At 42.6% G+C, this 25,494-nt stretch overlaps 1 protein-coding gene across 4 annotated transcripts in view; it reads right to left on the bottom strand.

The window, feature by feature from the left end:
* The window catches only part of PTCH1 (patched 1), a 144,243-nt gene that overhangs the window by 87,601 nt on the left and 31,148 nt on the right, over positions 1–25,494 (bottom strand). The gene's annotated exons all lie outside the window — the stretch shown is intronic.

Genomic DNA, 25,494 nt, shown 5'->3' with positions numbered 1-25,494 from the left:
TGGATTTTTAAGGCTCATCTCTCTGCCCCCCAACCCCCAAATTATACAATATTATTAAAAGCTCAACTATTAGACAATATTTACATTTTGGGGTGCAAAATCCAAGATGTATTGGATTTGGGCCAATAAAATATTTAATTTATTTCCCTGTTCAAGAAATATGCTTGGCACAAGTTAAGAATGACAGACGGGTTTTTGGTTGTTTTTTTAAAGCAGGAGTTTTGTAGCACTTTAAAGACTGGGCTAGAGTCTGTCAAGGTAAGTTTTCCCAAACTCAAGCACTGACATCCTCTTCCTACAGGACTTGAAAAAGCTTTACACTTATTCAGGGTTCATGATGAAATCAGGCTTTGTGCATGTAAAGTTCTTCATTAAGCAAGGCCCCAGAAGTTAAAATTTTGGGGAAATATCTGTTCAATAGGGAGGGAGGAAATCTGTTTTCCAATTATTACAACATTTACTTAGTTCCAACTGTTCCCGACTACAAACTTATGATATTCCTTATGATATTTTCCCAAGATGGTACCCCCGCCACCTGCCCCCTAGTCTTCAACCAGGGTACACTCCCCCTCCTTTTCTTTTCAGCGGACAAGCTCTACTAAGTCTGATTAGGAAAGACAAGATCATTTGTCTCTCCCACCCACACACATCACTTCTTCAGAGTGACTTGCCCCAATTTCTGCATTTTTAGCATTCGCACAAATGAGCCAAGCAAACAGGCTGAGAGCCAGACTAATGTTGCATACATCAAAAAATATTTTGTACACAGAAAAGGGGGAGAGACCATTTTGGCACTCTCCCCTTCACTCCATGCAGCCTCCTATGCCTTCCAAAAATATTACCTGGAGAGTTCCTGTGCACACCAGGCTCCAGAAGGATGGGAAGATCAGTAAAAATGCCCCCCACTCTGTGCAGGAAACATTTTTTCAGCATGTCAGTCTGGATATCAGCCAGCAAACTTTAAAGCCTGCCTGAGTTTCTTCAGTATCAGCTGACTCACTCCAGTCACACAATTGGACACACACTCCCAGCACACTCCCTTGGGTAAAAGCCAGGCTTAGAAGTGGGGTTAGGCTGGGCAGGAGTGCTGGGCTCCAAGCAGATCCTGGTGCTCCACAAGAGTAGCCAAGCCCGGGTTAGGCCGCTCATGAGAAAAGCTTAAGTGTTTCTACCAACATTCTAGATGTTCTGTTCTTCATGGCTTCAGCATAGGAAAAAGCTAAACAACCTTCTCTAAAGTTTCTTACTTACTTATCTTGACAGATTGTATTGTTATAGGCCCATCTGAGATCTTATGTTTGGCCAAGTGGTAGCATGAGTGGAGTGCAATGTAACTAATTTACAGAAGAACTTGTAGTGCTAACCTATCTGTATGGATTAGCTGCTTTAAAAAAAAACTGCACATAAACTAATTTAGGTCCAAGCCACCATCTGTCTTTGTGGCAAGGTCAGCAATCATACTTTAAACTTCTCTGTTACATGTGCACATTAAAACATACTCACTTAGTTCCCGGCTATACTGATCCCTGGCAGATACACTCCCAGAATTACATCAGCAGGTTTTGAATTTAGAAAAATCAGACATTACCTCAAAATGCTCTGGCCTGGAAAAGACCTTGTAAAGAGTCTATGCTCTAAGAGGCTACTCTGCCCAGAAGAACTTCATTTCTATTCATTGCCCTTGCAATGCTAACTGACAAAAAAGCACCTTTCAAAGTGGCGATTCTCTCATCTTTAGCAGGGAGAGAGCAACAGGCACAATGCAAACCCAGCATAGCAGTCTTCCAGTAGCTTTTGCAGGTGTCTGTTTTGTGTGTCTTTTTAGACTGTGAGCCCTTTGGGGATGGGGAACCATCTTCTTTTATGATGTAAACTTTTTGTTGTTGTTGTTGAAAAGTATTATTATAAATAATAGTTAAAGGAATAATAGCCATAGCTTGTCTTGGATGATCCTACTCACACAGAGAGGCATGTCAGCAATTGTCTATGATTAGAGGGATCACATGGATAATTTCCAGTTTACTCTAAAGGTATATTTGTGTAACTGACACTCAAACTGGCATTGTGTACATCCAGTAGACTTCCCAAAGTACCTGGTTCCAAGGACTCCAAAAGACAGCCAGTTGTTAAATACTACCTTTTTGCCCTCTGCAAGCACAAAAAGCGATAATTATAATCTGAACACCTGCCCACAAAAAGTTGCATTAAGATCGTCACATTATTTCCCAAGCCCGTGAACAGCTGTCAGGTGGCAACAGCGTTTAGTTATTTCTAACCTGAGGCAAATTTGAACCTGTGACCTAGAGGTGAAAGGCTCTGTATCTCATTACCAACCCCTACAGCCACACTCAGTGCCTTACTGAGGCAGAAACATGGTTTCTAAAAGACCATAACTGGGAAGTACCCTGGACAAAAGTAAACCATATTTGGCCACAATGGATAACCAAAATACTGAACTACAAAATGGTACTAAACTCTATTGATATTGGTCTGATATTGCCACCCAGAACAAAACTCATACTGCACACAGATGGAAAAAAATTGAGAGAACACTAGTCCCTTCCCTGTACAGCTTTGCAGCAAAGAAGCCGCACCATGACTTTCCAAGAACAAATGTTTAGTTGTGGCAGAAAATGGTCTGATTTACAGGTTGCATTGGGTAGCAACAGCTACATCACTGATAACTCCAGTGTTAACATGACCATTTATTTCTGAAAGAGAACAAAAATCTCCAAATCCCACAGTCTTTAAATAGAAGGTTTGGGAGAAAGGTGGTAGTGGTAGGGAGTATATAAAACCTAATGTCAGTAAATCTTATTCTGCAGAGGGAAGGGTGATTTTTGACTATCTCGTCTTCCCTCTGAGGTCCATGGTACATCACAAAAATATGTCCCTGAGGCTCACACAACACTCAGGGACATATTTTCAGGAGGCATAGTGGACTTCAGGGGGAAAAGGAGATCAATGAAAATCACCACTTCCCCACTGAAGTTATAGCACAGGCTTAGCCTGGAACTCTGAAGTGTTGCGCCAGCATAGTGCTAGTCTGGATGTCAGCCACACATCCCTGATGAGACATGATGGGAAAGAGTGCTGTTGTAGGTTAAGATTAATCTAGAAACAACAGGCTGCATCCAAACAATTGTTTGTGGAAGGTGTCTTTCCTACCCCCTCTTCCACACTGCAGTTCCCAAAAGCTGCTCCTGAGAATGAGAGGCCCCTCAAAAAAAGGATGCCTTGTGATGTGGGAGTCTATTGAAATAAGGTGGACGCATTTGCATGAATGGAACTTTTCCAAGATGCCTCTGCCTAATTTCAGCAGATTTTCCTGTCCTGCTGCAGTTCTCTGTACCACATGCCATCCTGTTCACAAGGGTCTCCTGATCCTTGGGAGTAGTTCTTTTAGAAGGCACAGACTGCAGTGTGGAAGGCGGGCAAGAAAGTCCCCTTCCACCTACTTATTTGGATATAGTCCAATGTCCATAATTATATTTTTTTTTTACTGTTGAACAGGTTACTGATTAGTGAAATACATTACACCTGTTAAGCATTTTGAAGATTCATTGTGGAGTATCTAGGCTGACTTACAGATCTCCTAGAGATTAAGTTGATGAACTTCTTCCAGAGTTATGGGCCACAGATCATTGGGATCAACAGAGCTCCTAAATATTTGCATTTGACTTTTCACTAGCTCTATAATACAACTTATTACACAGAAACTATGGAAAACTTAAGTTTAGATACACAGCCAGTCAATTTTCTTAGTTTCGTTATTTTAACCGTGATAGTTCTGTGTTGTGCAACATGCCTTTTAGGGTTTTTTTTAAAATATGGTCTGTATAAAATCATTTATGAACTATGTAGACAAAGGAAAAACAGAGAGCCATTTAAAAAAGAAGAAAGAAAAAGAAATGCAAGCTATCCATCACTTTTCAAGACGTTCTGGTAAGGGTAAATAACTGGTAAGTAGATAAGAGGAAAACAAACAAATAGATCATATAACAAATCAATTCAGAATTTTCACTCAAGGCACAAATGACCAGGCTCAAACTATCATACTTCAGGCACATTATGCCAAGACCCAGCTCTCATCTATAATGCTGGGGAAAGTTGAAGGAAAGAGAAGAAGAGGATGACCAGCAGCAAGGGGGATGGACTCAATTACGACAGCAATGAATGCACCACTGAGAGACCTTAAAGGCCAGGTTGAAGACAGATCATCCTGGAGAGAATCTATCTATGTGGTCGCTAAGAGTCAACACCTACTTGATGGCACTTAATCAATCAATCCATCCATCCATCAGATAAGAGAGGTTTTATGGTACAGTGGTAGCTGTATTATGCCAAATGCTGGTGTATATTTGGACATACAATAGAAGACATCATAATAACAATTATTCAAATAGTATCGGCTATTACAAATGGGGACTGTTTCCATAGCATGATGTGGGAAATGTTTCATATTTTAACAAAATGCTAGTATTGGGTAGAAGGATCCTAACCCTTTTTTCTCTCCCTTTAATCATGAATGGATGGTTTTTATTATCATTATTAACTGCTTTTTTACCTTGAACACAGTTTTCTGTCAGTTCACAGAGGGAGGATCTGCAAGGGCATCAGTAAGTTAAGATCTAACCCAATGAGAATGTTTGCCCAGTGTGTAAAAGACAAGTTTTCATTGTGTAAATACATGAATTTCAAAAAAGCTATATGTTTATTTATACATGAAAACTTGACCTCTACTTGCTGAGCAAAATTTTTCATCTGCTGGGTTTTCCAACAATGGTAAGCTTTTCCCTAGACTCAACTTTTCACAACCTTTGAGAGCCCTTTCTGTGAATGTATAATTACGTATAATTATTTTATTTCATGGTAAAAGCAGTATTTTAAAGTATTGTAATCTGCACTTTCAGGGACACTTACAGAAAAGAATAAAAAATAAATGATTTTTTTAAAGGATGCACAATATTTAAGAGAGACATTATTCATTTTTAGGATACACTATTACCAAGAAGGCACTGAAGGGAAATAGGAAAACTTAACGTCTAGGAAAATGTAAGTGAGTGAGCATATTATGGGACAAGGTACAGTTCCTTTCAAGTATTCTCTACCAGCTGCTTGCTGGACCATCTGTTGTGGCCCAAGCAGCTCCTTTTTGAATGGCTTTGAAGCAGAACTGCTCTCACTGTTGGACACAATCAGGTCAGGTCAGCAGTCCCCAGTCCCCCCCCCATCTCCACCCCCCACCCCCATCACCAAATCTGCAGGCTGTCACAACTCCCTTCATCTCGATATTTCTTACTGGCCACCAGCTCCCAGGATGTGTTGCCTCTGTCAAGAGACCAATTTTTCATAGTTTACTAACTAAACACACAGAAGGACTTTGAGGGGGAGGCATTTAATGCAAAATGCATTCAAGACATTCTTTTGAGAAGTGTTGCAAACAAACAACTTAATATGAATGTATTTGAAAACCACAGAGGACTGGAAGTTGTGTTTTTTTTGCCATTAGACATTTGGAATAGTGTTCATGCTGCCACAAAACCATGTAAATGCTGTAAGACCTTCGGTCTCACTTACTTGCCTAAATAAATAAATAAATACACCTACATATGATAACAAAGCACACATCACCACACTGTTGTATGTTGAGGGGGAAACTGTGCCCCCACCTAGGTGCAACCTCTGAAATCTCTCTCTCTCTCTCTCTCTCACACACACACACACACAACATACACACACCACAAGATAAGTACTCACACACACTGTGCCAAAGCTTTCAGCTTGTTGCATAACATTAACCCGGGCTCCCTTCTCTCAGCTTCTGTGGAGCTGACATCACCTCTTCGCTCTGAGCACTCTTCTCACCATTATACAGCCAAGTCCCCTTTTCATTGGCTTTCCACTTGAGGCCGCATGGGGCAGAACACAATGGAAGCCTCCAGCTTCACACACAGGCTCCCCCAGCCTGCGAGGAACATCACACTGGACTGATTTATTTTCAGCACTGTGCCTTCTCTCTGCATCTGTGCAGGGAAACACACATCACTGGGAGCCACTTTCATGATTTTGTTGCGATCAGGATTAGCTGGATTAGGGGTTGATTCATAAGGACCCCCTGTGGCTGTGAGGAAGTTTCATCACAAGGTCAGTGTGGTGTGAACTATATTCTGTCAACACCACCACTCTTTACAGCCAAAGACACACACACACACACACACACACAAACACAGAGAAAATTTGCAAATCTGAAATATGTGAATGAAATAGTAGACAGCAACAAAGAGATTTACACATTTCCCCCATCAGCCATTTTAGATGTGTACACATAAGCACAAATTTTCTTTAATATATAATATAAACCCACCCACGCCCACCCCCCCACACACTAAAAACACCACCACAAATAAGAAAAAATTAGTCATTTTTAATTTAGAAAGAATTTAATGGTTTAGGAGGTGGGAGGAACCTAGGGAATAAATATAGCAACCCACACACAAAACCACAGAGGAACCTTTTTGGCACTTCTTCTAAAAACTGGTCATGCAGTTTGAAGATTGTTGCACTGTTGAGATTTTATTGCATATAATGCTGTCACCTTCAAGACCATTTAATTCCAAGCCCCTTAAGCCCAATAACAACCACAGACTTTTTAAAAAAGAGAGAGAGAGAGAGAAAGAAAGAGAGAAAGTGATGGATGGAATGCAAGGGCCAGAGGAGGAAGGCAAACCATGTTTAAATATACAGTTATGACATTCTGAATCCCCCCCTCCCCCACAAAAAAACAAAACAAAGACCACTGCTAGCCATGACACAATAAAAAGAGTAACATCTTTGGAAACTGTATGCAGAAAGACCACCTCCCCTCAAAGGAAATATGTGGAAGAGGTGCGTGCGTGCATGTGTGTGTGTGTGTGTGTGAGAGAGAGAATTTTAAGAGCAACCTCTTCTTGCACAGAGCTAGGCTGTTCAATCAAAGCCTTATCTGTTATATTTCTGCCTGTCTTTCTACTCTGTTTAGCGCATTCACCAACAAGAGAAAAGGAGGCAAGCAATGGAAGCTTTGACCTGCAGCTGTAACACAATACTTTCGCACAGCCCTGTCGACCCCTGACATAAATTTTACACCGCAGCTGGCATTTACACACTTAGCATTACCATATGTATAGCCTACTCTGTGCTAATTATGCTAATCACCTGTCTAACTCTCTCCTGTGAAAAAATGGTTGTATTTAGCAGTCCACTGCCTACAAATGCAGCTTACTGTGTGGCTGAAATGTACATTCAGACAGCCCTGAACGGCAAGATTTTTCCACGTTGCTGGCTTCATTCAGGGCACAGAAAAATTTATTCAAGTCAACTGGTTTCGGTCTGCAACAAAAAAGTTACGAGAAAAAAGTGAGCGTGTTCCTGCCCTAACATTCTAAGTCTGCTTGCAAGCAAAATGATAAATCAATTGGTGTGGGAAACAAAACGGGAGAGAGATTTCTTTTGCAAGCCATGTGAAACTGTAGCCTATTAAAAAAAAGAAAAGAAAAGAAAAGAAGAAAGGTCATCCTATTTCCCCAAATCTCTAGAAAAAGCAGTTAATAGATATTTAAGCCAGATCAGAATTCTCCCAAATTGATACTTTTTATCTGCACTTGGAAGACTGTATCAGAAGTGTTTGATTTGTGTTTTGTTTTCAAACCTTATGCATGCTACTAACTGACACCACAGTATCATTTCCCATGGATTTACTTTCCTGGAGTGTACCAATTTGCAGCCATAAAGGGCCTTTTGTACTAATGTAAGCTAGGAATAACTTCACACAGGGTAACTGAGTAAAGCTGGTGCAAAAAGTAAAATGAATTAAACCAGAATTAAATATGAAAATAAATGAAATTGGAATAAGGCCCAATTCAACAATCACAACTGGTCTAAGCACAGAGACACAAGTCTATAAAAGGTGCTCACTCTTCTTCCTCCTCAGGAAAGAAAGCAAGACAGCAAGGGATTCCCTTGTGGAAGGTTAAATTGAAACTTGTGATGACATTTTTGAAAGTCATAGTAACAGTGGGAAAAAGGGGGAAATGGGTGAACGCTTTTCTTTAAGTCCGATTTCCAGCAAAACAGTCTTCCTGAGCTGACTACTATAGTTGGCACTTTGCTTCCTTTCCTGCAGGTACTGAAAGATAATTCATTACATACAAATATGTTCTAACAAACCCATTCATGTTCCCACTTACCAAAAGAAGCTCTGATATAACTAGAAATTTCCCATCACATAACCCAAAACTAATTCTGAGAATGAGTTCACACTTGGCTGTTTTCCTCCAGACATACATAATATTGGCATTGCTTACTCTGGCAGGAACTAAGACAAGACACTATTATATGCATCCAAATACACGCAACAGTTCTATGCTTTTGCAAAATGCATAGAAATTTCAGTTGATCCAGAAGGCAGTGGCCAGAGGATTGACGGGTGAAGCGAGTGCAGGGAGGCCAGCAGGCAGGGTAGAACAGAACCTCCCAGACTGGACCCTGAGGCAGGGGAGAACATCACCTCACTTGCCTGTGCTACTTGCCCACTGCTTTTTCTCCTCCTCTGCAGAGACCATCTAGGCTGGCCGGCCTTCTATTGGCTTCAATATACTTCTGCTCCATTTTAAAGGGAGAGCAGAAGATTGCAGTAGAGGAAGAAGATGTTGCCAGAGAAGGTGAATTAAGAGATGAACTGGGCAAACGGAGGGTGCGGAAATAGCCCAGTGCATCAAGAAACTTGGGAAAGAGGTCTGGGGCAAGGAGATTGGGGTGCGGTAAAAGCTGCTTGACATGCTTTGTATGCCAAGAAGGGCAGCAGCTGCAGCCCACTGCACAATTCTTCCCAATAGACTGTGGGTTTGGGACCCAATGCACATACAGTGGATTGGACCCAGAATATCCTGCTGGAACCCATGAGCTAGTGAAACATATGACAGTGCTGCATCATAGGAACAGAGGAAGCTGCCATATATCAAGTCAGGCCATTGGTCTATCTAGCTCAGTATTGTCTTCACAGACTGGCAGCGGCTTCTCCAAGGTTGCAGGCAGGAATCTCTCTCAGCCCTATCTTGGAGAAGCCAGGGAGGGAACTTGAAACCTTCTGCTCTTCCCAGAGCGGCTTCATCCCCTGAGGAGAATATCTTGCAGTGCTCACACATCAAGTCTCCTATTCATATGCAACCAGGGCAGACCCTGCTTAGCTATGGGGACAAGTCATGCTTGCTACCACAAGACCAGCTCTCCTCTCCCGAGACAATGCTGTTTGTACTTATTGATTATAAGATGCTCAGTTAATATATTATGAGAACACTTATTTCTGTTCTGTAAGTATAATTGCTAATAGTTAATATGTTTGCTTCAGTACTCTTGTTATATTTTTTAAATCTAAAATTTTAAAAATGCTTGTTTGAATAAACCAAACAGCAGAATTAATGCCACGTTTTGCTTTCCAGCATCTCACTTTCAGTTGATATTCCTTGCCAGTCCAAAGTATTAATTTATCCAGGCTTTTGCAGCTCCAGAAACCTAGCTGTGCAGCCAAGAACTCGAACAACACTACAACTACTGTGCTCTTTTCAGAGTAGGGAGATTTTTTCCCCTCTCTTTAAAAAAAAAAAAAAAAAGGGAGATGGACCACCCTGCTCTCATGGCACAGAGCACTATTTACATTGCAAGACTTGACTGTGTAATACATCTGGCATTTTTGGGCAGGATTCCTGAGCTAGAGGCCAGAAGCCCTTAAGCAATGATTTAAAGGGAAGGGGGGGGGGAACCCTACAAGTTGACTTAACAGTGCTCGTTCCTGGTGTGTTGCACTTCACTTTTGATTATTGACTGGACAAGCATAAATATGTTGGTTCAATAAACAGAAAGGGAGGGGAGGGCAATAACCAGTTTCTTTGAGATTTTTTTTTTTAAATTGTCAATGAATGAAGACGACTTACAAATTCAAAAGATTCCTCTGACTTCTTAAGTATTTGGGTGTGTGCCACTGAATATGCAACTTAAAAACATCTGCTTCTGCTTGTGGATACCTGCATGTGTAGTATGTGGAAGTCTCATAGATATTATGGAGCAACTTGTATTTTTAAGGCTGGAATGGGGCCCTGGGATCAATAAATCTGCAGCACAGCAACGTCATGGCCAGAAAAGGTCAAACTGTGAGTTCCATTCACTTGTGTTTCCCCGCACTGCCCCCGGATATGCATTTCAAGGCCTGAAACACTTAACTATACCTTTGGAAATTACAAAACAAAAATAAGAACTGGAATGCTCACTAATAAAAACAGTAAGCTCCCACCAACTCAGCTAATCCCGTGCTAATCTGTGAAACTGATATATCATCTCTCACCATCCACTTTGCTTAAATATTGATCTCATTCTTCCTATCAAAATGCATGGGGAGTGCCTACATCACAGTTCTTCATTGCAAGGCCTGGGAGCCAGTAGAACTCTCGTTAACCCTAAGTGTGGTTCATGGGCATCCGCAGGACTTTTTCATGAGTGTGTGTGTGTAAAGCCAGAAATCCACTACTCCTCTCCCTGGGAATATGCCCCAACTGCCCCGAGACTTTTTATATGGGGTGGTATATAAAATTAAAATAAAAATTCAATGGAAACTGGTTCAGGTCAGGTGGGAGCCACTGCCCCCTCTTGCCTGCCCCCCCCCACCGGACACCCATGGTGTGGCTTCTTGACTAATTGTTTATTAGGCCTGTTAGAAGCTTTGGCCAAGGTCAAATACTTTCAGGCAGGCCCCACTGGCTAGGGATATGCAGAACCGGTTTGACTGCGAACCAGATCACCGTGAACTGGGCTGGTCTGAGCAGTTTGGTTGCAAACCACTTCAAACCAGTTTGAGCTGGTTCAAACCAACTGGGCCAGCTGATCAGTTCCACCAAAACAGTTCGCATACCCACGGTTTGGTCTGAACTGAGTTCCAATTTGGACCGAGCCATGCCCAACAGTCCATGCACACCCCTATCCCTCGCGCCACACAGAGGCAGCCATTCCCACCACACAGTGCTGTGCTTTGTCTAGTGCCCGTGGGACTCCTTTAAGGAAAACAGAAACCCTGCACCATCTTGGAAGGCAGGCACAGAGCCCTGGGAAGGTAGTCCTTCCTAGTGCTTTCCCCCATAGAGCTCCGGGGAAGGACGACACTTCTGAGCACGCCATGTGTGCCTTCCAAGATGGCATTGGGGCTTGACAAGGCTCCATTTCTTGTCAAGGGGCACTAGGAGCACTTCTCCGGCACTAGGAAAAGTGCAGTACAGGCTCTCAATCAAAAGAGTTTTTGCCAAAATTGGCCCTTGATTTGAAACATAGTGAAGATAACTGACCTACATTCTAGTCCATGAAGGAGATTAGTCTACTAAAAGAAACACAGGGCATAATACATTTTTAAGTCCCATTGATTTCAAAGGGAGACATTTCAGCACCTGTTTAATTTATCCACTGAAATCAGTGGCTGACATTACTAGTGAAGCTTCTATACTTCAAGCTACTGTAGGGAAGCAGTGAGAGCCTGCACACTGCTCTGCTGTGTTCTGAATTAAGAGTGCAATTGTGCTAATATTTTGGGGCACTCTCCCATGTTCCAGAAGCACTCTGTGGAAGCGGAAACACTTCCCTGCTTTAAGGGGCCCATTTCCACTACTACAGAGTGTTTCAGGAGTTCAGCAGAGTGCCCTGAAATATTGGCACTCTAGTGCTTTTGCACAATCACACTCATAATTTGGAACACAATGGAGCCAGCTCATGAGCTCTCACTGTGTCTCCGCAGCTGTTTGAAACATGGGTGCTTCAGTAGTCAGGATGTCAGTCAATGAGACTTTAAAATTTAACATTGGCTGGATCATACTCTCAGTATAAATGAGGGTGTGTGCATGGAATACTCATCATTGCCCATCCATAACCTGCCCTTTTCCCTGCGCTTAAACCATTACATCAAACAACAAAGTTTTTCTGACTTTTTTTGAGAACGATGGTACAGCTGCTCAGTGACTACAAGTTAGGCTGCTGTTAGTACTAGTGTTCTATCTTCTACGGATATGCATGGTTTTGTGGTAATCAGTGATGTTTGTGTAGGGGACTGAGCCAAATTGCTACATCTCTGCTCCTCCATGCCAGAACACACCTATACCTTTCCCATTTCCTTTCCTTCCAGCTGCTGCACCATTAGAGGGTAGTGGTTGTTTTTTTGTAGGCAGGAGGCCGTGGCATTATTCCATTTTTTAAAAACTTGCCAACTTAATACCATATTGACTTAATGTTAATAGAGTATTAGTGCTAATACTGTACAACCTGGACACTGTTCCTGTAATTCCTTCAGTGGAGCCCCTACATGGAAATTATTCAGAAATCTGTGGTGCTGGGTGGGTGGGAGTTTACCAGTTTGCCATATAGAAGGTTAAAATCTAACATTTTATGACTTAATATCATACTGACTCAGCATTACGAGTGTATTGGCACAGTACTGTATTACCACTTATAAATACAATATTACTGCTTATATTAACATTTATTTGATCAGGAGTAAGGGGGAACACTAAAACAGCTACGGATCAATAGGCCAGTATGTCAACATGGCGCCCATCACTGAGAAATTGACATAGAAGCATATTATTGTTGATTTCAACAATGAATCCAAGTCTGATAAAGACCTTCAAATTCAATGATGCCTACCTAACCTATCAACCAACCTACTTTTAGCAATGTACAAGGTGCTATTTTAAAGGTTTATTGAGAATAGTACAAAAAGTAATATATTCCTCAAAGCACAAAAAAAACATCAAAAAGCAGTGAATACAAAATACATTTGTTGCCCAAAATATAATTATACAAATTATTTAAATATCTGAATATTTATTGAATACCAGTCTAATATATAGATTCATTATGTTCCACCAAATGGTCCTCTGTCAATATACAGTAATTCAACAATCTATTTTATCTAATATTGATCTTGGATAGCCAGATGCAACAGAGTGCTTCACATTATCTCATTATATGGCAAAGTTGTCTCACTAAAGACTGTCAGCATTTTGGCTCAATGGAACCCAAAGAAGAGATCACTATAGAAGCATAAACTTGTTAAGATAGGCAGAAGAAACACAGCTCATGTCTCTGTGTCTACTGAGCACTAGGAACACAACTCATGTCTATGGAGTAACATACCTTACCTGGAGTAACATATCTAGGACCATCAGTTCATTATCTACCCCTACATGCTAAAAAGAAAGCTTTAAGTCAACTTGAAGCTGGCATCCTAGTGGACATGGTTTTAGGAGGTCATAGAAAGGTCAGCTTTGAAGGAGAAATCCATATGAAATATAAACATGGCATTGTGAAAACCAGACAAATCTCCCATAGCTTCATCCAGCCAGCACTAATCTAGGCATCAGCTCTGGAGCATAATCTAAACAAAAGGATCAGTCAGTTCAGACATCTGGAAGTTGTCATATTTTGGAGTCTCCTAACAGTTGAGCACATAACCAAAGGATCCAATTGCACTTTCAAACCTGCTTGTCAAAGATTCTAATGGCAATAAACAAAGAAGTACCACAATCTCTATCACCACCAAAAACAGCATTTGGTAAGAGTAGGTACCAAGGCAGAAGAGTGTGCAGATGCAATTGGTAGGGCAAGTTTCATTTGATGGGCTATTTTCATACAGCCACCATGAGAGAATTCATGAGAAGGGAAATTGCTACATAGAGAGGGGGAAGAAGTCATTTAGCAGGCAGGGGCAAGCAGATATTATGCAGTTGCTAAGCATTAGGACCAGAAAACAACCAACTACTACAGCTTCTAGTTAGGTCTCACAAAGGCCTGGTTCAGAAGTCATTAACTTCAACTTGATCCTCTAAGCCACAGTTCCAACCAACCAAAGTTTGAAGGCTAAAGAATACATTGCAGACATGTGAGCTTCAAAGGGTCATAGGAAGCTGCCCAATATTATCTGCACTGACTGACAGCAGCTCTCCAAGGTTTCAGGCAGGAGGCGTTCCCAGCCCTAGCTGGAGATGCCAGGGATGAACCTGGGACCTTCTGTATGCAAAGCAGATGCTCTACCACTGAACAGTGCTCCCATCCCCTTTCTCATGCACAGGTTCCCTTCTCCATTCTTATTTTCTCCAGCCATTGTTTGCCCTTGCTTATCTGAATAAGCAGACTTCCCATCTGAACCTGCCCAACTATTAAGATCTGTCCCATCAGCATCCAATCTGCATCTGACTGGGATGCAAGAGAGAATCTTTTATGTGGCTGCATCCAGGTTGTGGAACACTCTCCTAAAAGAAGCAGGCCTTGCTCCCTCTCCAATGGCGTTCTGCCACAGATGAAGACATTCCTGTTCAGACAGCCATAACATATCAGTTGTGCAATTACCTTTTTACCTTGATATTACTAAAATGGTGTTGTATCTGCTGTAACACACAATGGAGCTGTTCACACAAGCAACCCTACCCAGGCTTATGCAGCCCTACCTGGGTAGAGCTGTTTGTGAGAAGCACCAGAATTGAGGCTGCTCCCAGTGCTGCCTCTCCAAGTAGCCTCTCCAAGAGGTCTACTGGACCTCTTACCTGGGTAAAAGGGAGCGAGTGTGCACAGCCTGAACAGACACAGAGCCAGGCGACTAGAGCACTCGACTCACAGGAGAATCCCTCAACTCAAAGTGCATTGTGGGATATCTGGAGGCTGGGATGCATTTTCCCAGCCTCCAGAACACCCCATGGCTTGCAGCACCGCTGATCATGTGGACACACAAGCCGCTGAATCTTCTGAGGGGAAGGTAGGTGCTATCCTGCACCCCTCCCCACACCCGTCCTCCCCGGCCCAGCAGAAGGTTATGTGAACAACCTTAATACATATTTTACACTGCTATAATGGTTGTTATCTGCTATTTTTATTGCTGCTATTTTAATTTTTTAATATTTTTGTTATACTGTTTTATGTGATAGGATTAGTTTATTCTAGTAATTTGATCTTATCTTAGCTGCCTTGAGCATTTCAATACAAAATGGGAAGGAAGAATATAAATGTTTATAATTAAGAAATAAAACTAAGGTTAGTGTCTTGCCCCCAAGGCACTGTTTACAAACCCACTTCAAACTATGGTTGCAAATCATGGTTTGGAGACAACACACTAACCACGGTTTGCTAGTTCAGACACGCCCATTCAGACACCAAACCATCACCTATGGTTACAGAAAACCAAGAAGTGCATCAAAGCACCTGTGTGTGATCGGGGAGGAAAGAGCACACAAGCCTGCATACATCCCTAGGCCTCTAAATCATGGTTTCAACAACTGGATTTTGACATTTGCACTGAGTCAATGACTCCTCTGTAGCAACTGCAGAGAACGCATGTCTACAAAGACTAGATCTTCAGTCCTTATTAAATTGTGTGTAGATTTCACATGCAAATGTCTAAACTCTGAAATAAAATAGTGCAATGGAAAAGGCACTGAATCTCTTTCTGCATATGCAAACATCCCATGGAACACAAAGATTAAATACTGGAATACAGAAAGTGTATGAAAGTTGTAGTGATAGCAATACTTTTCTCTGTCTTATAAACAACTATGTATACATTCCTGAAGGCAGGAAGGAAACCTATGCGTGGGTCTACATTGCCCAGTCTGCTCCAGAAATTAACTACAGAACCAGACCATAGAAAACAAAAACAAGTTCACATTTTCAGTTTCAGCAACAGCCAACATATCACATTGAAGTTCAGCTCCCATTGTTAGTAATTTCCTTCAACAGATGCTTAAAGCGACAGAAGTAAATGATCAAGTAAAAAAGCACTATACCAAAACTGCTTGTATTGGATTAAAACAATATTTGACTAAGACTGGTACAATCATAATGCTGCCACTCTCCTAACATATGAAAATAGGGAGCTATCATAAGTCAGACCATTGGTACATCTAGCTCAGTTCTGCTACTCTGAAAGGCAGCAACTCTCCAGGGTATCAGGCAGAAGTCCACAGGCAGATCCTCTCTATTCAGCCCCCTCTCTCTTACCGGTGAGGTGGATGTCTCCACCTTTCTGCCTCAAATACCAACCATGGTCAGTTGTTGCACTTGCACCAATTTAATCATATTTACAAGGGTTTGCTCTTAGCCAGGATGTTTAACCAACTTCATATTCTATCTGTTATCAACTATGGTTCAGACACCACTAACCATATGTCTGGAAGTGGGGAGGGAGACAAATTAACATGCGGGAAGGTCTGGCACAGAGAATGTGCAACCCTGCAGCCCTCTCCCGGTCCTTTAACTATCGTTACATCTGCACTGGTCCTAGATGATCACTTATCACATGGTAAGCAATGTTTATGCTCATACATTTTGCTACCATTCCTGTGCTTCACCAGATTTCTGACTGGGTGAGGATATGTTAGTGGACCACTAAGGATGACAGATGTCCCACTTGGTTACATATGCAGTAGGTTAAGTTACCACCTGGTAACTAGTCCACTAACTATTTTATTTGATTGATTGATTGATTGATTGATTGATATACCGCCCTTCCAAAATGGCTCAGGGTGGTTTACAATTAAAACAAACCACTAAAACAATAAAGAGCTAAAAACAAATTAAAAACAATATAACAACAATTAACAATTTAAAAACATTTTTAAACAACAATTAAACAATTACAGTGATTAAAAGCCCCAAAACCAGGTTAGAGTATTAAAACAGATTTTAAAACCCTGGAAAGCCAGGCCAAACAAATACATTTTAAGGGCTCTCCTGAAGGCTAATAGAGAATTCAAATTGCGGATTTCCGTAGGGAGTGCATTCCACAGCCCCGGAGCAGCTATAGAGAAGGCCCGTCTCTGAGTTGCCACCAGACGAGCTGGTGGTAACTGGAGATGAACCTCCTCAGATGACTTTAATGTGCGGTGGGGATCATGCAGAAGAAGGCACTCTCTAAGGTAACTCGGGCCTAAGCAGTTCAGGGCTTTAAAGGTAACAACCAGCACTTTGTATTTTGCCTGGAAACATATCAGCAGCCAGTGCAATTGTTTTAAGACAGGCATAATATGGTCTCTCCAGGTTACCCCAGAGACCAATCTGGCGGCCGCATTCTGAACTAATTGAAGTTTCTGAACTACATACAAAGGCAGCCCCATGTAGAGTGCATTGCAATAGTCAAGCCAGGAGGTTACCAGCTGGTGCACCACAGTTTTGAGGTCATCCTCCTCAAGGAATGGGCGCAGCTGTCGAATCAGCCGAAGCTGATAGAAAGCACGCCTGGCCATGGCCTCCACCTGAGAAACCAGGGTGAGGCCTGGGTCCAGGAGTACTCCCAAGCTGCGCACCTGTTCCTTCTGGGGTAGTGTAACCCCATCCAGCACAGGAAGATCTAACTCACTCCTCAGATTCTGAGCCCCCACAATGAGCACCTCCGTCTTGCTTGGATTCAGCTTCAATTTGTTATCCCTCATCCAGCCCATTACTGCCTGTAGGCAGGCATTTAGAGAATGAGTGATATTTCCTGAAGATGAAAGGGAGAAGTAGATTTGGGTGTCATCAGCATACTGATAACACCCAGCACCAAATCTCCTGATGACCTCACCCAGCAGTTTCATGTAGATACTGAAAAGCATTGGTGACAGAATGGAGCCCTGAGGGACTCCATATAACAGCTCTTGCTTTGAGGAGCGACTGTCACCAAGCTCCACCATCTGGGATCTACCCAAGAGATAGGAACGGAACCACTGCAGAGCAGTGCCAACTATTCCCAACTCCCCCAGGCAACCCAGAAGGATACCATGGTTGATGGTATCGAATGCCGCCGAGAGATCCGAAAGGACCAACAGAGTCACACTCCTTCTGTCGATTTCCCGGTAAAGGTCATCTATCAGGCCAACCAAGGCTGTCTCAACCCCATAGCCCCTTCTAAAGCCAGTTTGAAATGGGTCTAGATAATCAGTTTCCTCCAAAACTGCCTGGAGCTGGTTAGCCACCACCCTCTCGATTACCTTGCCCAGCCAGGGGAGACTGGAGACTGGCCTATAACTATCCATCGCTGAGGAATCCAGGGAAGGCTTCTTAAGAAGCAGTGTAACTATTGCCTCCTTCAAACAGGGAGGCACCCTACCCTCCCTCAGCGATGCGTTTATGATATTAACTAGGCCATCTCCAACAACCTCTCCGCTAAATCAAAGCAGCCAGGTTGGGCAAGGATCCAGAGAACAAGTGGTAGGCCGAACCACTCCAAGCAGCTTGTCCACGTCATCAGGAGTCACAGATTGAAACTGATCCAACCTAACACTGCAAGAGGGATCATGGGATACCTCCCTCACAGACCCTGTAGAAATAGTGGAGTCCAAGTCCAGGGCCCAATACAGAAATACTAGTTATAGTTTAGGACACTATAGTTTTCTTCAGTTAAAAGAAAATTTGCTTTACAATTATTATTCCATGTTGTCCTCAACATCCTTGTAAGGTAGATTAGGGTTAGAGGTGCTGACTTTCCCAATGCCACACAGCGAGCTACATAGCTAAGCATTTATTTGAACCGCCACGTTGATGGCATCATGCAGGACACCATCACTGTGCAATAGTAAACTCTGTAATAAATAGCAAGAGACTGTCGTTCCATTAAGCAGCAAGCTGTTCTGGTTTTTTTTTGTTTTTTTTTTTAACTTATTTCAGCATATGCACCCTCATTTATTAAATATAAATACAAAACATAATGCAGTTGCTGGAGCACTTAGTTGCTCCTGCAGGAAGCTACATAAATAATGCAGGATGAAGCTATCTTGCTTAAGTTAAGCAGGTCTGGGACTGGTCAGTGCCTTGATAGGAAACTATATGACACCTTGAATTCTGCCAGGGAGAACAGGCAGCGCATTATAATGTGATAAATAAGATGTCGTCAGTACTGTCATTTACTGACAAAACAGTGCAATCAGTCAAAGTGGATTTGGATGGTTAATAGAAGGTCTGGAAGCACCTGATGAAGTTACTTTTTTTGAAATAAAACATGTCTGAGCCTGGGCCAAATTTGGAGACTGTCTAGGAACCCTAATATGCCAGCCTGTGCTCCTTGGAGAAGTGATTTGTGTTACATTTGTATCCAGTCTTATTAATTACATAAATAGCAGCCATTTCTTTGACATATCCGGTGGCTGACATGCTGTGCAGCAGTAGGCTGGCAAAAGAAAGGCTGAGGATTTCAAAGGCAGCTTTCTCTTCTGCAATTTAGCCAGCCAAAACAGCTCTGTCATCCATGTCTTCTACACTAGCCACAGACTATAACCACCACACCATATTTCACACCCTTCCATGCTGACTGAACACACAGGCAAACTGTGAACTCTGCACTCAGCTAGAATGTGTTGCTCCCCACTTTCTTATATTCTCCATATGCCTGCACTACAATTTTAAAAAGAATGGTTGGATAGGCAAAGCAGAGGCATGCTAAGTCAGACTCATTACTCTATGAAAGGCATCACCTTCCTAGTTGTGAAGATGGTTCAGTAAGCTGCGAGAAGTGAGGAGGGGTGCCACAGACCATGCTGGGAACACCAAAAGACATAATGTCTCTAGAACTGACAGTTTCACTTCAATATCATAACGAAATACTCATAAAAATGTGGAGTGCATGCATACATTTGTGGGGGTTATCTAGCAAAGCTAATCCTGAGGGATGGGGAGGCAGAAATTCCAGCAAGATACTCAGAGGTCACACTGTGGTAAGCTGGCCAATAGCTTCATCCATAGCTCTGTGTGATGAGATGCTGGCAAATAATTGATGAAAGGTGACGGCATTTCTCTATTTCAACCTTGGCTGCTTCCAGCAGAAACTCAAGTTGCACATTGGCCAACATGCTACAGCTGCTTTAGCTTACGTGTGCATAACTTCATTCACTGGAGTAGTGCAACACTAGTATGGATGCCAGTCACCATTTTTACACTGGGAATACATCATGGGATGCAAAGCCAAAGCAGAATTTAAAATTAGTGTGTTGGGGTGCCATATTCAGCAGGATGTTGGTTTACATAAATAATATGTACATATCATTTACAAGAACATGACAGATTCTAAGTTACGAACATAAGAACAGCCCTGCTGGATCAGGCCCAAGATCCATATAGTCCAGCATCCTGTTTTGCACAGTGACCCACCAGATGCTGCTGGAAGCTACAGACAGGAGTTGAGGGCATGCCCTCTCTCCTGCTGTTACTCCCCTGCAACTGGTACTCAGAGGTATCCTGCCTTTGAGGCTGGAGGTGGCCTATAGCCCTCCTGTTAGTAGCTGATGATAGACCTCTCCTCCATGAAGTTATCCAAACCCCTCTTAAAGCCATCCAGGTTGTTGGCTGTCACCACATCTTTTGTCAGAGAATTCCATAAGTTGATTATGCGTTGCGTGAAAAAGGTTCTTCTGTTTGTCAGTCCAAAATTTCCGGGCAATCAATTTCATGGGATGACACCTGGTTCTAGTGTTAAGTGAGAGGGAGAAGAATTTCTCTCTCTCCACACCATGCATGATTTTATAGACCTCTATCATGTCTCCCTGCAGTCATCTTTTTTCTAAACTAATTAGCCCCAGGTGTTGTAGCCTTGCCTCATAAGAAAGGTGCTCTAGGCCCCTGATCATCTTGGTTGCCCTCTTCTGCACCTTTTCCAGTTTGACAATGTCCTTTTTGAGATGTGGTGACCAGAATTGTATGCAATACTCCAGGTGTGGCCGCACCTTAGTTTTGTATAAGCACATTATAATATTAGCAGTTTTATTTTCAATCCCCTTCCTAATGATCCCTAGCATGGAATTGGCCTTTTTTACAGCTGCCGCACATTAAGTCGACACTTTCAGCAAGCTGTCCACCATGACCCCAAGATCCCTCTCCTGGTCAGTCACCGACAGGCCAGATCCCATCAGCATATACTTGAAATTGGGGTTCTTCATCCCAATGTGCATCACTTTACACTTGCCAACATTGAACCGCATTTGCCATTTGGCACCCACTCACCCAGTTTGGAGAGATCCTTTTGGAGCTCCTCACAATCCGTATTTATTTATTTATTTATTTGTGAAATTTTTATACCACCCTTCCAAAAGGCTCAGGGCAGAGCAACAAGCAATAGTACCTTCCAAAAGGCTCAGGGCGGAGCAACAAGCAATAGTGTCACCCCACAGGTCTACTTGCTATTCACTGCCACCCTGCTTCTTCATCCCACTGGAGCATGCTGTTAATCTTCCCTTTTGTTGGGGGGTAATTACTTATACATAGCAGAGTATTTCAGGAGCTAACTTACTCCCATTACAGCAGAAGTTAACAGAGTCTCAGGGGCAACAGCTTATAAATGATAAGCATGGAGATTCAAGTAAGGTTAAACTAATCGACTTTATTCAGAAGTCCATGATTATAGGAAAGACCTGCATCTAACCACTGGGTACATGGTGGTCAGAGAGAGACCTATAGAAGCATGATGCTCATAGAGAGCGAGAGCTAGAATCATTCTGGGGAGAAGAAGGAGGAAGTCACTCCCAGGAAGTTCCTGAGTATATTCTATCCATAGAGGGGTCATAGAGGCAGAGATAAAACAGGAAAGAGAAGGAGACCCTAAATATCTCTACTCCCAATGCCCCTAGTGGTCATTAAGGTTACTCCTGCAAAAGGTTGATGCCATCTGGAGCTGGATCTCCAACACCTTTCTCACTCCAAACCTCTTCTTCCCTTTCCCCCACCCCTGCCAACATGAGCTACCAACACCCCACTGCCACTATCTGGCTTGGTGTTGTAGTCTGAGCATGATTGCATGTCACTGTCCCGACAACAGGGCCTGAGAATGCTGAGCACTTGCCCGCAGATGACATATTCTTCACCTCAGGCAGCAAAATTTATTGGATTAGCTTTGATGCCAGGGACGATGTTAAAATTTTGAACTAGTGTTTGAAGGCAGTGATGGATTGGATGTGTGCAAGCAAACAGAAATTAAATCCAGGCAAGACAGGGGAGCTACTGGTTAGTAGGAAAGCTGGCCCATGTTTCAGGGAATTGCCCACCCTGAATGGGGTAGTAGTCCCCTCTGAAAGACCAGGTACATAGCTTGTGGGTCCTGGTCAGATGGCAGCTGTGGCTATGCAAAGCTTCAACTGGTGTGCCAACTGTGCACTTTCCTGGGGCTGCTGATCTAGGCAGATCACCCATTCCTTGAGCACATCGATTGGATGACTGTAACTTGCTCTATTTGTGGGAGTGGGCTGCTTTGGAGAAGTGTTTGGGAAATTCAGCTAGTCCAAATGTAGCATCTAGACTGCTTTCAGGAGCTTATAGTACAGGGAGTGGACGACTCTCTTAGTTCATCATCTTCACTGGCCCCCAATCCATTTCTGGGCTTCAGTTCAATTCAAGGAGTTGGGGTTTACCTTTAAAGCCCCAGTAGTTTAGGATCAGGGTACTTGAAGGACCTGTTCCCGAGCTTGTCTGAACATTAAGATCTTCTGGGAAAGAGGAAAACAGTGGATCGAGTCTTCATGTGCCTGCCTGAAATTTGTAAGGTGGTGGTTACTGTTCCCTTCAGCCAGTGAACAAAAAAGTCAGAAGGATCGAGACAGGACTTTGGGTTCGTTGGGATGATATTTCTCCAACTGGTCATGCAATAAGTATGTGTGCACAGCATTAACATGTACTCTCCCTCCCTGCATGCCTTTCACTGATCTCGGGGGGGGGGGGCGGTCTGAGCTGACCTTCAAAATTCACTACAAATACTAATTTAAACTAGTATTTGTAATGGGTGTAGTGGAGTAGTTTGCATGTCCCCATGCAATTAGGGAAAGGCATCCTAGCATGTTGTAGGGAGGGGAAGGATGAGTGCACAAATCTTTAGCATGTATGGTTGGGCTGGTCAGAGAAGTATCATGCAGACTGTGCCTTTGAAGACTACCATACTCCGTCTCCTTTCCCTATAGCAGGGCTGCACAATTTCGGCACTCCAGTTGTTTTTTGGACAACAACTCCCATTATTCTCAGCCACAGTGGCCAGTAGTCAGGGTAGGATGATGGGAGTTGTAGTCTAAATTCTGCAGGAGGTGCTGAATTTGTGCAGCTGTGCCCTGTAGTCTTGGATAATGGAAAGGAGCAGGAGCCACTGTCCCATATCAACCTGTCCTCTACAGCAACTGTGCCTATCTTTTCATGATACAGTCCCTCATTTGGCCCAACAAATGTGGGTGGCCCCTGAGCACATTCACACAAGCAGCCAAAAAGAAGCCGATGCCTGGATCATCTGGGGGAAATGTGGGACCAATCCTGTCTCCCCACTGCTGCCATCCCCAGCCCCACCATTGTGTGAATGATCTTCCTGACTAGGCAAAGGTGGCTACTGCCACAGAAAGCAAGGCACTGGGCTTTTTAAAAAAATACCACAGCTTTTCAGGAGTATTGATGTGGTGTACCATCAGTAACTCCTGCTCTTTTCTCTTCACTGGAAACATGGAGTGAGGAGACATAAGAATTCTCCTGCCACAGTGAACTCTTCTAGCCACTTGTGGAAGAAAACCATCTTCCTCCCTTAGCATTCCAAACCAGCAGAAGACAACTCAGAAAAATAAACTAAGATTTAGCGTACGGCCGTGGGCATGGAGTAACTGCTAAACACCATTCATGAAGTAACTGCTAAACGCAAACAAAACAAGATACATAGATCTCAAAATCCTGAGGTTTTAATTAATTTAAGTGTACCTTGAATATATAAGGATGATAAATTTAATTAATGAATACAAGCTGAATGGTTTAAAATCATTTCATTATTAGATGATGCCTTCTGGCAATTCAACTTCCATAATGGCAATTCAACTTCCATAAACCGCCCTGAGCCTTTTGGAAGGGCGGTATAATTTTTTTAAATAATAATAATAATAATAATAATAATATATTATTATTATTATTATTTGCTGCTGCTGCTTCCCCTGGTCCATGACAGTCTATCAAAACTGCTACAACCAAATTCATTACATTAATATTTAACATTCCTGTTACAACAGGAGGTTGGCAACCCTTGTGGGGGGAATACCATAAACTATCTTCTCTACTCGTATTAGAGCCACATCGTCCATCTTTCATTTTGCATAAAAACACACTGCTCAAAGGGTGTGAACGAAACAGGTAAGCTACAACCTGCTGTCTATGAAACTGCTTCTGTAATTCAGAAATAAAGTTACTCAGAAAGGCCTGACTATCCATTTCCTTTTGTCAGATTTGCATAAAAATGTTAACACAGCTAAGTCAGAAAAAGGAGATCCAAAACTGTTCCATGCACAACATAATAATGAAATACACTTTTCAGAAATGAATGAGCATCTAGTAGTTCTAAGCCATTTCCTAATCTAATTGTTCAACCTCAATTCATCCAGAGTCATTTGGACAAATGGTTACCTGCTAGTGGTAGCAAAACTACATAAGCTGCCACCTTGGTCAGCTCCTTCTACCTTTTCAATAGATCCAATCCAAAGGAACATCATATCAACAGCAGCTTCCTGTATACAGTTAAACATTTGTGCACTAAAACCAAAAGCACAGCAGATACCAACAAAATGCAGTAATAATGGCAGTTGTACTGATCAGACAGCACAAATCTGCACAGTTTACAAACTGGACAGACAGGGAGCAATGGAGGACCTATGTGTTATGGAGATATTGACATATTTTCATTTTGGAGCATAAATGTGCAAGAAATGTATAAATACTGTATCCCTCTTTAATAGTTGTCTGCAAACATCCAATTAAACGACTAAATCCAGCCCTCATTTTATACACTGATGCTTAACAGTTTAAATGTTACAGGTACACCACTAGTTCTTTCACACCTTCCAAGATGGTTATTTGGTTATTCCGAAATAAGAGAAAATAAACTTGTTTAAAATAAAATGCATGATTTAGCATTTATTCTGATGCTCATATTCAGCTAAAAGATATGGCATATATACGGATTAACTGTGTCTTGGGTGCTATTAAATTGCCACAAGGAAAACTAGGCCATTTCTTCTGATGAAAATCAACTGGTCTAGGAAAAGGAGTAGAGGCGTATCACATTAAAATGTTCCTTGGCACAATAGGCTGTCAATGTGAATTAACAACTTTTGTAATGCTGAGTAAGTGTATTCTTGAACCTTCTTCCTTGCTCCCTTCTTCCCTGGGCTGCAGCATCTCAAATTTTGCTAACATTCAGGCGCGTAACAACGATCGGGCAAGGGGAGACAGTTGTCTGGGGGCCCCACTGCCTGGAGGGGCCCCCCAGAGGCACCTCACGTGACTCCCCATTGCCCCCTGCCCAGCCCCAAGGCCCCTCAGCCACTTGCCCTGTTCGCCGTCTCTCCAGCTTGTTCTCCTGGCCGGCAATCGAAGCAGCAGGCAAGCTGCAAAGAGCTCCTTTTCTCCCGCCTCTCAGCTGATCGGTGGGTGGGCGGGGCTTCCACGGAGGCCTCGTGTAGGCCT

The sequence above is a fragment of the Hemicordylus capensis genome, chromosome 2 (genome assembly GCF_027244095.1).
Source record: "Hemicordylus capensis ecotype Gifberg chromosome 2, rHemCap1.1.pri, whole genome shotgun sequence".
NCBI lineage: Eukaryota > Metazoa > Chordata > Lepidosauria > Squamata > Cordylidae > Hemicordylus > Hemicordylus capensis.
The sequence above is the reverse complement of the archived record's forward strand: the minus strand, read 5'-3'. Positions and strand labels throughout refer to the sequence as shown.